The 14,936-nt window shown below is 43.0% G+C and overlaps 1 long non-coding RNA gene across 1 annotated transcript; it reads left to right on the plus strand.

Annotated features, from left to right (window-relative positions):
• Positions 1–12,056: 12,056 nt before the first annotated feature.
• LOC128757787 (uncharacterized) lies at positions 12,057–13,880 on the plus strand. Its single transcript, XR_008414401.1, has 2 exons — positions 12,057–13,204; positions 13,590–13,880. It is a non-coding gene; the product is annotated as an uncharacterized LOC128757787 (long non-coding RNA).
• Positions 13,881–14,936: the final 1,056 nt, after the last annotated feature.

The raw sequence follows: 14,936 nt of genomic DNA on the forward strand, positions 1-14,936 counted from the left end.
TTGTTCGATCATCCACAATTTGATTTCATTGAGTCACCCGGCCCAGAAACCTCTACATGCTCTTCTGGTGGAGTGTCAAAGGTTGTCGAGATGACTGAGAGAGAAAATCTTCCCATCTTGACCTGTTACTGCTCCAGGTCTCCTCTCTCGGGAACTTGCCTGAAGCACCTCTCCGGCCTGCGTCAGTTCAGTTCACTCCTCTCATTCATTAGTATTTTGAGTGAAATCTAATTTCTGCTATATGTGCTGGCATATTTGTCTTGATTGTGACTAAGCTCTTTCTGAACCAGGACAGGCCACGACACCGTCCATGTTAGTGAGGATTCAAACCGCACTTAGGTGCTCTTTTGAGTCGCTGATGTACAAATGTCACTTTAAAATGCTGGCAGCCTGTTTCTCTGCAGCCCACGACTCTGGTAACAAGTGCATTTTGTGGTCTCCAAATAGATAGGGTATGTTATCAATGTCCCTGTTAAGTACTAGGCTACTTTGCCATCAGTGGCATAATCTTCTGTGAAAGAACCAACCCTCTGAAGCTCATCTAAGTGTTCACTTAAACAGCCTTTTCTCCGTTTGATTGGAACAATCAGCAGTAATGACTTCCCCATCGCCACACAACAGTGAAATCAGCAGTCTATTCCACAAAGCTGCCCATCAAGCTGCTGAGAGTTGTTAGCGTGAGGCTGTGCTGAGTTGTGAAAGCACGCTCATGTACGTATGCAGCGCAACACAAATTGGTCCGCTCCATCCAATCAAGACTGACGATGGTGCCCTAGCAACCAGTGGGCAGCATGCCAAGTCATTGAGGTTGCTTGGTAGAGTGTTGCCATGGTGACAGTCCTCTCTTGGTAAATAAGAGGAGAGGAGGTTTGTGTTTAGAGGAGTTAAACTTGTAAACTGAGTGATTGGATGTTTGTTGAATGACAGTGTGACTGGACAAACTGCACCACAAAGATGTTGGCATCACAGCTACAAAGTCTGCCTTAAAGCACTTCTGGTTCATAACCAGTCCATTTGCCATGACCGGTGGTAAACGTCATGTAAAATCGTCGTTTCAAATTGTAGGACATTGGTATGGCTTTGACAGGAGCAGGCAGGAGAGCTGAAGTTAAATGGTGGTAATCCTGAACACCACCAAAATTACAGGGCGCCCAGAAAGAATTCACGACACTTCACTGGTTCCACATTTTATTATGTTACAGCCTTATTACAAATTGCATTAAATTCATCTCTTGCCTAAGAATTCTACACACATTGCCCCATTATGACAATGTGAAAGAAATTTTTGGGAGATTTTGACTAATTTTCACAGCCTTGGCTTACTTTTGTGTTACTTTGTTGAGCCGCCTTTGGCAGTAATGACATCCCCTCAAGTCTTTTTGAATATGATGCCACAAGCTTAGCACTGCTATTTTGAGGCAGTTTCACCCATCCTTCTTGGCAGAACTTCTCAAGCTCCATCAGGTTGGATGGGAGATGCCTGAACACACCTATTTTCAGAACGTTCAGAGATCTTCAATTGGATTTAAGCCTGGACTCAGGACATCCACAGAGTGGTTCTGAAGCCACTCCATCCAGATCTTGACTTTATGCTTCGGATTGTTGTCCTGCTGAAAAGTGAACTGTCGCCCCAATCTGAAGTCAAGAGCACTTTGGAGCAGGTTTTTAACCTGGATGTCTATATACATTGCTGCATACATCTTTCCCTCTATCCTGACTAGTCTGCCAGTTCCTGCTGCTGAAAAACATTCCCATAGCACGATGCTGCCGCCACCATGCTTCACTGTAGGGATTGATTCACACCAAACAGTTCAATCTTTGTCTCATCAGACCACAGGACTTTGTTTCCCATGGTCTGAGAGTCCTTCAGATGCCTTTTTGGTAACTCTAGACGTGTTGCCATGTTCTTTTTTACTAAGGAGTGACTTTCGTCTGACCTTTCCAAAGAAGCGTGATTGATGGAGTGCTGCAGGGATGATTGTCCTTCTGGAAGGTTCTCGTCTCTCCACAGAGGAACACTGGATCTGAGTGACAGCCAGGTTCTTGGCCACCTCCCTGACTAATGCCCTTCTCCCCCGAACGCTGAGTTTAGATGGCCGGCCAGCTCTAGGAAAATTTCTAGTGGATCCAAACTTCTTCCATTTACGGATGATGGAGACCACTGTGCTCGCTGGAACCTTTAAAGCAGCTGAAATTGTTCTTTCTCCAGATTTGCGCCTCGAGACAATCCAGTCTTGGAGGTCTGCAGACTATTCCTTTGACTTCATGCTTGGTGTTTGCACTCTCACATGCATTGTCAACAGTGGGACCTGATATAGACAAGTGTGTGCCTTTCCAAATTATGTCCAATCAACTAAATGTGTCATAAATAGGTATTGAGTGTGGAACTTTTGGGCAAAAGATTTGTTTAATACAATTTGTAATACGGCTGTAACATAATAAAATGTAGAAACAGTGAAGCGTGAAAACTTTCTGGATGCAATGTATATCGCCTGTTCCTTCAACAGGGACAGAAAGTTTCATTGAAATACTTTTACCCAACTTTGAGGTATTTTACTTACAGACAAACAAACACTGAAACCAGCAGCCCTACAGTCGATCCATCTTCAATTAACCTGAGCTTATTATCATGGTTGTGGGGAGCGCTGGAGCCTGTTTCAGCGGTTCCGCCAAAATCAATCTCAGCTGTGAAGCAGGAACACAGGAACAGCAAGCTGGATCGTCACAGTAAGAGACCATGGAATGATATACTCCAGATACTCCCCAGCTGAGATCTCTTCAGAATACAGGAAGAATACAACATACAAAGAAACACGTAAAACCATTTGCTTTAAATACAGACTTTAGTGAAACACCCGTCATATTTGAATGTGATATCTGAGACAAGACCATAAATGAATGGATAAAATGTTAAATATACATTTTCTACACTCAACCAAGGAAGTCATCAGAGCTGGGCCATCATGGAGGCCAGTAACAGCTGTGGACAACAGTTTTTTCACTGTCACCGGGCAGATTTTTTTTTTTCAGTCCCCCACATTGTTTGGGCGTCACTCTCTTTGTCACTGCTTCAGATTGTGGAAAATCCTCACCCTTGTTTATCAATTGCAGGGAATCTAAAATTGTTATCGTGAATGCACCCACTGGATTTTGTTGTTGTTTGTATTACAAAAACAAAATAGTGTAAAGACCTTTCCCAGGTCTGAACATTATGATTGATCTTTCAAATATGAGTACAGTCCATGAGAGGAATAGTATTTGTAACAATATTGGTATTGTTGTTGAGATTTTCTTCCATTAAAAACAATATTTTGATATGGACTCCTGTAAAAAAAACAAATATATATGTAAAAATAGGAGTGAAAGATGTTGACTTTGTTGTTGAGGAGAAGAGATACACCACCCAAACTTGAGCCTGAGGTCCAAGAAGGACAATGCAGATCATGAATTATCTTTTCACTGTTCTCATGAAAGTGTTTTCTGTGAGGCACGACACCAGGTGCCCTCAGAGGAGTTGTGAGTGGCAGGGAGGAGGATCATGCTTCTTGTAGTAATGACGACTGTGAGGGAGCACTCTTGCACTGTGAGTTTGAAGGTTGCGGATGAAATTACTTAGTTTTGCATTTGTCAAAAATTCTGTCGTCATGGACGGCTATCTCTAGATTTGTTCCGTCCAAAAATTGCTCAAAGCACATTCCCAAAATTGATGAAATTCCTGACGTCATGGTTAATCTGGATGTTAAATAGAATTGTGACAAACTGTGGTCACACTATTCTGGTGCTGGTGCATTTGGAGGCAGGGGACTTTCCACCAGACTCACGTTGGCACACAGGCACGCTGTGTCTCTTGGCAAAGCGCCGGCACTGGCACAACCAAGCCGCAGTCGCGCGTGATCTGACTGCGAATTGCTTTGTAAGGGGAATAAAACCAGGGCAGAAGAGTGGAACCAAGTGAAAGATGTGGTCAATTTTGAAGTCTGATGTGGAATAAAAGGAGGGTGAGTCGACTGATCGGTCTGAATTTTAACTCTTAATTGAACTTGAACAAAGATTCTGTAACAGGCCTTATATTGTGGTGCTAATCTGTAGTTTTATTTGTGGTTTGAATTTGAGCTTTTGATGTTTTTCTAACTAATTTATCATGATAGATGATGGTTAACTGGAGAGTGACATTTATGCTTCTCAGTCAGTTGATGTCTTTGCCTGAGCTGTACAATAACCAACCCACATAGTGTTACTATTTGAGGCATGAAAAAAGATCTCGCTAATATCTTTTTTTCACTAAGAATAGAGGATTGAGAAGATATTGTGCTGTACCTCTTCTTCTTCATTGGCCATTTTGTTTGACATCATATATTTTGCATAAGGTTGACATGGCTAATGCACAACTTTCATATGAATGCTGAGAGGTGAAAAACACTTTTGAATGTCTGCCCTCAGTAGTGGACACTTTGCAAGAAAGGGTTCAAGCTACTGTGGCAGTTAACTGGAGAGTTCTCCCATTTGACCGCCACTTTGCTGTCTCAGATACTTCTTCCCACTTAACTTTCAGAGTGGAGCAGGTGAAAAGTCTGTCACCTCACTAGTTTGAAGCAGATCTGGCACTTCCATGGTAGATTGACCCAGGAACTGCATGAAGGATTGTTGGGTTGATCTCACATGAGCTAATCCCACAGACTCTGTCATTCACCAAGATAGCCATTTAAAAAAGGTGCAGGGTTGCAGGCACACCTAGTGGGACGAGTCTGGTCATGCACAAAGCAGAAGTGAACCAATTGATCAGCAGTTGAGGGAATCAGAAATTGAGAGCATCCATGTTTGTAGTTCCTTGTAGTCCATGTTGGTCATTCAATATAAACGGAGCATCCCGAGTGAGTCAGCCATCTTGTAAAATTTGTAACTATTCTGTCATATGGACAAGTTTAAAACATTTAATTCAATGTGTATTACATTAGTCGGGTGGTCGTCACGAAATATTTTCAAAAGGGTAGCACGTAACTGAGACAGAGCATTCGGGGGAAGCTGCTTTCTTCTTAAACTGACAAAGGCTGATCATCTAACCCAGTGAAATGAATTAAGTTATATATAATATTTTAAGGGTTATTAGCTCTGGCTTCTTACTGTCGAGCTTGTGCGGTAGGGTATTGTGTAGCATTACATGCTGATGAACTTCCAGTCTTCTTTTTGTTTTCTGCTGTGAGGCTCAAAACTTCACCTTACTCTGTCAAGTACTTGTTGTCTACAAGGTTTATTAAGTTTGTTGTGTTGTATTTTTTATTGCAAGTGTATCAGGATGAAACCCTACATCACAGACTGATGAAGTTCCACAGCAGAAATGTTGCTGCCACGCAGTGGCTTGGAAAGGGGGAATGGACATTACACAACACACGTCACATCGACCACATACATGTCACAGATGATCAATCGATCATCAAATCAAAACATCAAATGGACTATCAATTACATTTACTCACTGTTGCATGCACATTGCTAATTTCATACATCTTTCAGTATCCTAGTAAACCACTCTGAATAGTCTTGTTCACGAGTGTTTCAGCATTCTTCAGTCTCTTTCTCAGTGGCTTGTAAGAAATCAACAAACAACAAGGCCTTGAAACAGACAAAATTATGAAAAACAAAATATTGGCTGCCCTAGACCAACTGGAGACAACAAGATGACAATTCATGACAATCTCACGATAAATTCCATAAACACACAGCGCAATCGCAACATTGGTTCGGCATACATGAACATGACAAGACCGCGACACGCTGTCCAGCTCCACAGGGTCCGCAGCCAACACCAGCGTGCGACAGTTGTGCAGAGTGTGGTGGTCTTTGGTTCACGATCATAGTTGTGAACTCATTTTTAATATAGGGAACATTTGATAATTACATTGGTCGAATATATATATATATATAGAGTGAGAGAGAGAGAGAGAGAGAGAGAGAGAGAGAGAGAGAGAGAGATACAGCAGACAGACGGCTCAATTTAACCCCTAAATAAAACTGGCAGAGCAGTCTGTCAGACACCAGCGGCTTCTACCAGAGACATGAAACATTGAATTTCTTATCTCTACAGTTAGTTCCCTAACAGACAGATTTACTTAAATAAATAATCTTGGGCTCTAACTATTTTCACTGCTGTGATCCTGCAGCTGCGTCTTCATGAGGAGAGCAGCGATTTTTCTGAAGTTACTGAAGATTACCAAGACTATTCATTGATCATTTTTGACCTCTTGATCTGTACTTCACTGATAAAAATATGTTTATAGGTCCGAGATCTTAGTCCTGTCATTCGGCTTATGACAACTTCCTTGAGATGTGCGTCATCATGGGTCACTAACAAGCTATTTTTCGCATAGTGACCCCAGCTGAAAAGAAATTAAAGCACATCGCCTGAGGTGCAGAGGTGTGAGGCTGCACAGCAGGGGGCGAACTGGACTCACCCCAAGGTAAAAATCTGCAGCGTGAAAAAGCCCCTAATGGGCATTTTGTTTGAATGATGAATTCATAATGCCAATATACCAATACTCCGCTTTCTTTAGTGGCCTGGTTCTTGACTTACTCATAACCATCATCGCCATCCGGCTGTCATAATCAGCCTGGCGTTTTGTCGTTCTTAAACTCTTCCCATCTGAAAGCATCACAGCAGAAAATAGCACGGCTTAAAAAGCGCTGTTCAACGATCACATGAATATTTCACACTAAACACAGAAGAATGTTAAGAAACTGATGGAATAAGATGTGTTCCCGCTCTGCGTAGCAAGAGGAGTGTAAATACTGATGCTCGACAATGAAAACCTGCACAGTCTTCAGCAGAAAGTTTAGATGTACGAAGAAGCAAAAAATACAAACTGAAAATGGAGCCAATGAAACACAAACTCCTGGCTTGTAGATGCTGCTAAAGTAACTTATGCTTGTGCACGTGATGAATGTTGATTGATATTATTATTCCATCATCTTATTAAATCCTGACAGTTTGGCAGGTAATGTGTTTCTTAACACTATGAAAATTCTACAAGTTTGACTTTCACCTCAGAATGACAATGAAGCTCTGAACTCAGTCTTCAAGGATGTTGAAGATTTCACCAGCCTTGAGTGCAAAAGTAGGTCAGGCTGACGCCCACAGTCAGCAAGTGCAGGTTAAGTGCCTCTCTTTGTATTTAGAGACAGCAAAGGTCTACCACAGGCTCTGGTGGGAGGAGGGGGGAGTGGGGATCGGTGTTCTGAGAATACCCACAAGAGGGAGACAAGTTCACAACAGGAAGAAAGTGCAGATGAGCCTATCCAACAATAGCCCAGGTTCAGAAGCAAAAACACTTTTCTTTCAGAGTCCAGCAATTGTCTGGGTCATTAAAAGTCAACTTCGTCATCATGTCTGATGTCTGATGACGACTATAAATGACAGACTGAGACTGACAGACCTAGAGACAGTGTCCGACCTGCTTTGGTGCTCTGCGGAGTGAGGTAGTTGGTTGTATGGTTTCGCATAATAAACAGCCTGGAGATAACTGTACAACCTTCTAGCTTTCCTTGCGGTGTCACCTGAACGTCGCTGGATCGACCTCCACGCTTCTATAAATGGTAAGTGACTCCAGAGACAGTGGACTGACTTCTTAAGAGAAGACTCACAGGCAATTGAGTTCTATCTACTGCTTATTTTTCATTTTACTTAACTTCTCGAAGGACGTGTTCAGTGGAGAACTCCAGAAACTACATTTCAGATCACATACGAAAGCACTTGGTCTCTTTAACTTTAGGATGTTGTCACCTCAAAACATCACTTTAAATGTAGTCTTGATTTTCATTGACATTTCATGACGTTTAGAGGTGTGTTTCAGTAAACAGTTTTCATGTTAATAAAAAGGCTCTTTCAATAGGTACATGGTCAGTAAAAGGATATTTAATATCCTTAACACCCCCGTTCTCTATTGACTGTCTTGGCTCCTATGTGATTGAGCAAGATCCATTGAGGACTGGGGAGACAGCTGATATTGAGTGGTGCGATTTGCTTTTCATATTTTTGATGCAGAGAACCTGATGCATGACAAGAAAAACTTCATCCTTCGCCTTAACAAACTTTCATTCGAACTGATCGAACGTGGTAGTCTGCTGTGCGGTCGTCATAGCAGATACCGACAGTGCCCTCAGCCTCTCTCCGTCCTGAAGAAACAGGGTGTATGTGAACTTGCTCACCGCCTCCGCCTCTTTCTTCTCCCTGCGGCCCCAGCCAACCCCCTTCCCACATTGCTGCACCCCCCCACCCCCTGTCCCTGTGTGTGTCTGGCTAGTGGCTGAGACACCGAGTATCCGCATTGCGTTGCAGAGAGGAGGGAAAAAGCAGATATCAGCAATCTCTGCCGAGCACTGCTCTTTTTCAGTACGCACACAAAGAAACAAGTCATGCTCGTAGTTGGAGCACTCAAGAGAGAGCTCTGTATGCCATGAATGAGTCTGTACAAATCAGATTGAGATCCAAAACTCTTCCTCTCATTCTTAGAAAGGGACACAGATAATACACATTTTGCAGACCGTATAATTCAAGCTGAAGAAAAAGCTGATTTTTTTTGCCATGAAACTGAAACCAGACTGAGAGCTAGCTCCTGGATTTGGGACAATCACTTGATGCTTTTTCTGTGGTGTTCCTGTTGAATGTAGCGAGACATAAATGATGACCATCTGACTTTTCTCTCATGTGGCGACTCCTTATTGTTCTGAGAAAGGTTCCCTGCTGAAGCTCCCTCTGACTTTGGATGCTGTAAATAGTTCTACACATTCAGTCACAGCGATGTACTTGAGCATGACAACAGAACCGCTATTTTGATATTCAAAACTGCGCTCCTCCCAATCACCCTTGATGTTGCTCTTTGTCTTGTGGTGCCATCATTTGACTATAGTAGCCAATGGGCTCGGAGGTTTGGGATACTGTATGTGTGTAACCCCTTTGCTTATTTTGGCCATCTATGAAAGAAACTTAAAGCTTTAGGTTGCATCTACATTCTGGTCTCCACCCTCTGCCAATCCCACCACCACGACATTGGTGGCACCTAAATATTTTGCTGTAGTTCCTCCTGAAAGGCCTGAAAATGTTAGGCACTTCACTCCTTTATGTGGAGCCATGAAAGTGCATGTTTCCATCAGGAGTGATCACAGACTAAGATAAAGAGGATTTCTTTTGTCTCTGTGTTGTTTTCTCGCTCATTTCATTTCCAACTGAGACACCCATGCCTGCATGTGTGCCGGGTCGGTACCTACCTGCTTACTGTGCTCTGGTGCGCTGGACAAGGCTTGATCAATGTGACCAGGCTGCTATATCAATACTCAGCGTATGGATTGATGCATCAGCCTTGACACTCAGTTATGGAAGGCTGGTAATCGACAACAGAGGAGTGCCGCCATGACACATACCTGAGCTGACTCCATCTCAGTCGACTCACAGTCTGGGACTGAAAAAATGTTAGATACAAACGTGGAGTCTGACTTGAGTCTGAGTGTGCAAATAGTAAGTCATTGTTGCCGAGGAGTGTTCAAAAGCAGTGGGGGACACTAAAAAGGGAGAGACTGGAGTATGAGAGGACTTTGACGGCGCGTCGGGAGGCGGGCACTGACTGCGTACTGAGGCAAATGAAGACATAGCTACGGCTTGCTTGCATAAGTGTCTGTGTGCATGAGTTTGTATGTAGGTGACATAGATTTATGAACGTAGGAGGTCATAGATGGAGGCTGGTGGCTGTGGGGGTTGAAGCTTGGGTGTGGGTGCAGCAGCAGATAATGAAATCAATGATGAAGTCTGTGTGTCTCACCTGCCTGATAGACGTTGGCTGCTCTGGACTCTAATTGCCAGGAGAATTGGTGTTGTGACTTGGCACACACCAGAGCCAGGGACAGCGCTCGAGCGAGGGATAGAAGAAGAGAAGAGACACAAAAAGGAGAGCGAGGGATGGAGGGTTTGTGTGTGGGGAGGATAGATTTTCTGCTCGCAGCGCTCCGACAGGATGAAGACAAGGCAGAGTATGTTATCTTCGTTAACTCCGGATTAATTGTGGCTGATTTTTCTCTGCGGTGGGAAAACGGATCAATAAGTAATCGTCTTTTGATGTTTCTCGTGTGTGTGTGCGCGCGTGCGTGTGTGTGTTTGTGTCTGTGTTATGCCGTACCTGCAATTGTTTTTGGTGAGATCTGATTCACCGAAATGAGGCGGCTCACTTGCCCAGACAAGCTAATTGATTGACCACCCAAACGTTTTCCGTCCCTTATACCTTCACAGTCGGTTCAATTTTTCTGTCAAATATTCAATTCCCTGCTTCGACTCGCCTGCGGTTGTGTGGAAACAGCTGTGGAGTTGATAAAGTGGGACGCAGAACATTTGAGAGACAAAGAACAAGCAGTCGACTTTCACACAAAGGCAGAGAAACGGTGTTTGTGTGTGAAGTCGCAGCAAGTTCTGGCATTCTCTCAGTTGTCTGGACCCGCGTGTCACACTCAGTGACGGACAAGATCGACGTTTGCTTGATCTGTAACAGCTCGTCACTCAAAGCTGAACATCTTTGTCACGGGGGAGAGATTGCATAATCCTGGGAGATCCGAGGAAATATGAGATGATGGTGCTCGGCGACAGCAGGAGCAGCGGTTGTGTCTGTGAACTCAGTGAGCGGTTCATGTTGCCAGGCTAATTGTAAATATACGTTTTCAGCTTCAATATGTTTATGGAAATGTTGCCTGTCTGCCAGCAGGTGGCGCTTCAATGCCTTCATAGGCAGAATACGCAGCAAATATAAGATTCTCGTCTGTATTAACTCTTGGCTTTTGTTGCAGTGTTGCGGTCCGGTTCTGCAGGCTGCGGAATAAAGGTAAACCTCCAGACGCACCATTGTGTCACCGTATTCAGGTGTATTTCATCCTAATTCATACATACGTTCATTTTTACTTACGTAGTGTGACATTATAATCACTGATGTGATCCTGTTATTAGAATTATTATCAAGCAAATATTTCTTAAATTCATTTTTTGTCATTTTTAAATTGAAAATATCAGCAAGGATTATTACTTATTGTATTTCAGAACTAATATTTATGAATCATTGTTAGACTGACTATCATGTTAATATTTATTTAAAACCTGGTGATTTTTAAATACAATTTAACATGCAATAACAGAATTCATTTTTACTGATGTTTCGGTTTTTTGTTGAGTTGGGGATTTTTGATTCAGTTTGCTAACTTTACCAACTTTTTTGAAACAGATTTCACTTCAATCTTCAGTGCTCTTGGAGATCTTCCAGTGAACCAGTAAGCTGAACGTCTGCTCCTCTGTGTGCTCAATTGTCCCTGAGACCCTTAACCTGTGATGATGTGAAGGTCACAGGTGAGGTCCTTGGGAACAAAGAAGTGCATGTTTGTCGTCCAGCGAATCGAGCATCTGTCACTGAAATTCATCAAAGCTACATGTCTCTAAAGGGGGCGGAGCCTCCGGGCTGACTTTGTGCTTCAAAGTCAACGCAACTTGATTAAAGAAGCAGCTCAGGGCTTTGACCCCGATGAAATCACTGGAGACCGACAACAATGCTTCAGATGAACTCCTCGCTGGCTCATTCTGGCCCTAGGAACACCTGCAGGGTTTTAAAGATCGATACAAGTCTACCTGGTTGATCCTGCCAGTAGCATGCGTTTGTCTTAAAGATGAAGCCACGCAAGGCAAGTACGGTAACCAGCTCCTCTGCAGGTGCTGAAGTGAGCGCGTCTTCACCCTCCTCTGACTTCTATATCTTATACTACTCGTACATTCTACTTCAATTTACTTTGACGTTATATTCTTTACATGTGAAAATAATAAAGAATGTCAAATTTGAACATCCTGCGTTATTAGAACAAAGAAATCTGCGATGGATGGTGGTAAGGTGCAACAAATGGGTGGATCGCTCTTTTTGGAACCTGATGTTGAACCAGATGTGGTGTTTGCAATTCTGCTACAGTATTTTTTGTAGAATTTCATGAATGTTTCTACATTACTTTTATTGCCACTGCATGTCTGGTGATGCCCTGACTCTTCTCAGATGCTGGTCCTGTTCCGCGGCTGTGCTCTCCTCGCCGTGGGCTGCCATGTGTTTGCGCATCCCAGGACAGTTGACATTGATTGTGCAGGAGACAGACCGAGACACATTAGTACCCAGCTCGCTCCCCGCCATTGAAAAACACATTAACTGGCTGCTTCAGGAGCCCTGTCTGGTAACCATGGCGAAGCACGCGGGGAGGGAGGAGGCGGCGGCTGAGTCGGGGCAGTGGGTTCACACTCTCTCTGGGGTTGTCTCTCTCAAACGCTGCTATCCTCCGGCCACGTCTGTCATTTCTTGCAGACTGGCTGTCTTTCGTGAACTCTTGCTCCGAGCCGCTCTCGCCAGCACAATTTGCATAGTAGTTTGTCTCTGCTGAGGCTTCTCTCATTGATGCTGACCTCATCACTCTGGCCTCGCCGCACTCCACCCGCTTGTCCTGCGCACCCCACTAGCCTCTAATTTCCTTAAGATTGGGTTTTTTGATTGTATTTCTGACTGGATATTTTTTTCAGTGTTACAGCCTTTCACATGAGAGGATGCTGTTGAAACCACAATTCTTGAGATCACGAGTGCCCACTTGTTTTCCCCTCAAACTCTTGCAACAAACACAAGCACACAATGTTTTTTACCATCCTGAATGCATCTCACCTCAAACATTCATCTAGGCAGCAGCACATTTAAAGAACAAGTGATTGTAACTGTTTTTTGTCAGTATTGTCCGTATCAGTATTTTTTTTTTAATCAATGGCCGTCGTATAGTTCCATAATGTACTGCGACAGATCATATAACAGCTAAGGTCAAAGGAGCCAATGGTTTCAAGCAGTAATTAAAGATTGGTTTCAGAAAGATTTCAGATTGGTTTTAGAAAGTTAGTGAGTTTGACAGCCATCAGCTGAAGTGTGTGCCCTCTTTGTGCACCTGAATTCTAAATAAAGACTAAAACCATTGTGTGTGTGTCTCGTGTGGAAACAAGCAGAGTGATCTGCCACAGTAGCGCGACAAAAACCAAAACGAAGATATTCACGCAGAGGCTTTCTTCAAAGGTACTATGGCCTGGTTCAATCCACTTCATGACGTGCTGTGTCACAGCAGGAGAACACAGAGGTCTACCATCGCCCATGGGAGCCTTGGCTAGCTCTTGAATCAGGTATGCTGGTGTCGTGAGGCTGCAGCAGTCACCTGTCCTCTGCTCAGACTCAGTCTATAATAGCATAATAGAAATGGTTAGAATCTAACTTGGAACATCAGACACATTTGAGAGAGACGTATTCTGTGCTTCAACAAATCAAGAAAGTATTATTTTTTACTCTACTCTCTGCAGATGATTTTAGACTTATTTTAACTGAAACTGATATGTACTGATACAAATGCAGCACGTGTATGGGGCAGCTTTTTTTAAATCTTGTCTTTCTTCTTTTTGAAGGTGAAGAATCATTATGTTAATGGTCATTGACTCTTCACAGATAACTTCACAGTTTAACTCTGCTCCTCCAGATGTCCCTCACATTCATCTTCTTTGCTTCTTACAACAGCTACAGGACCATCTGGATTCTAAGGACCTGCCATTGAAGTTCCCTCTCTCTGTATCACAAACCTCAGACAGTTGTTTCTTCAGTGCCATCTCAGATTGTGGACTGTTCCTCGCCACAGTGATCACCTGAATCTTATTCATACACTTAAACGCTGTTTCTATGTCTTTTCCTTTTTTTCTGGTCCTGATCTTGTGATGGATGAAACATTCCAGGTGACTGGGAGTAAGTGTCATAAGCAAGTCACTAGTTAATAAAATAAATTATCTCAATAAAACCAGCTTGCATTTTGAATATACGACTGATCGTTCTGTTGGTCAGACAAGAAACATACGGAGACGACTGTGACGTCAGAGTTGCAGCTAGAGTCAATGGAAGCTTTACAGGACAGTCAGTACCATGACACATGGTTTAGAGGTCGAGAAAGCCGAGTTGGAAGTCATTAGGAATGAGGTCAGATATTAGTATATCAGAAGGACAGGCGAGGAGAGGCAGTTCTGGACCAAGAATGTTGGGGATGGAAAAAGATGAAGACAAAAATGTTGTTCATGATTTTATGAGGATGCTGTACACAGGCAGCTGTGGCGATCCTGAAGGGAAATAACTGAAGAACAAGGCATCTACAGCATTTTTTTAAGTTCTAAAACCTGAAACAAGTGTCATCATGCCCATCGCCAATGATATCCATGACCTTTGACAGCATGAGCTTTTTTATGTCTCTTATTTTGAATTGTCTGTGAGGCTTGAGTATATAGTGATGGCTGTTTTTTAAACTTAAACATATACTACTTGAATGAACTCACAACATCACAATTATTTATATTAGGCTTAACATGATTTTGGTGCTTATTTTATTCTGATTCTAAACTTCGTACAACACTGCTCCCTTCAGGCCATTGATCGTCATAACTAAATAAATCATAGCTGAAGTCCATTTTACCATTGTGTTGTTTATTAACTCCAATGGCATTGGGCGAATTCTATGTGACTGGAGGTATTTGGGTAGTTTGAGGGTGATTTATGTACCGTAAAACTCCTCTCAAGCTACAAACAATTTGGCGGCAATCATCAAGTTTGAGAAGAACATATATTACCGTGACGTGAGGTTGGCTCATCTCAAGAAATGTGTTCCTTAAATCATGTTTATAGAAGTTTAGTGTGAACACAAGGCACACGCTCCTCAGCAGCAGTTCTGCTACGGTGGCTTTAGCAGGACAAAAAGCGAAACACACGACATCTTGTACATACTGCATGTTTTACATGGCCCAACCACGCAATTCAGTTCTCTGGCCACCAACCATGAAGGTGAAGGCCGAACCATTTCAGCACGTACATGATAATAAGTGCATC

The sequence above is a fragment of the Synchiropus splendidus genome, chromosome 4 (genome assembly GCF_027744825.2).
Source record: "Synchiropus splendidus isolate RoL2022-P1 chromosome 4, RoL_Sspl_1.0, whole genome shotgun sequence".
Taxonomy (NCBI): domain Eukaryota; kingdom Metazoa; phylum Chordata; class Actinopteri; order Syngnathiformes; family Callionymidae; genus Synchiropus; species Synchiropus splendidus.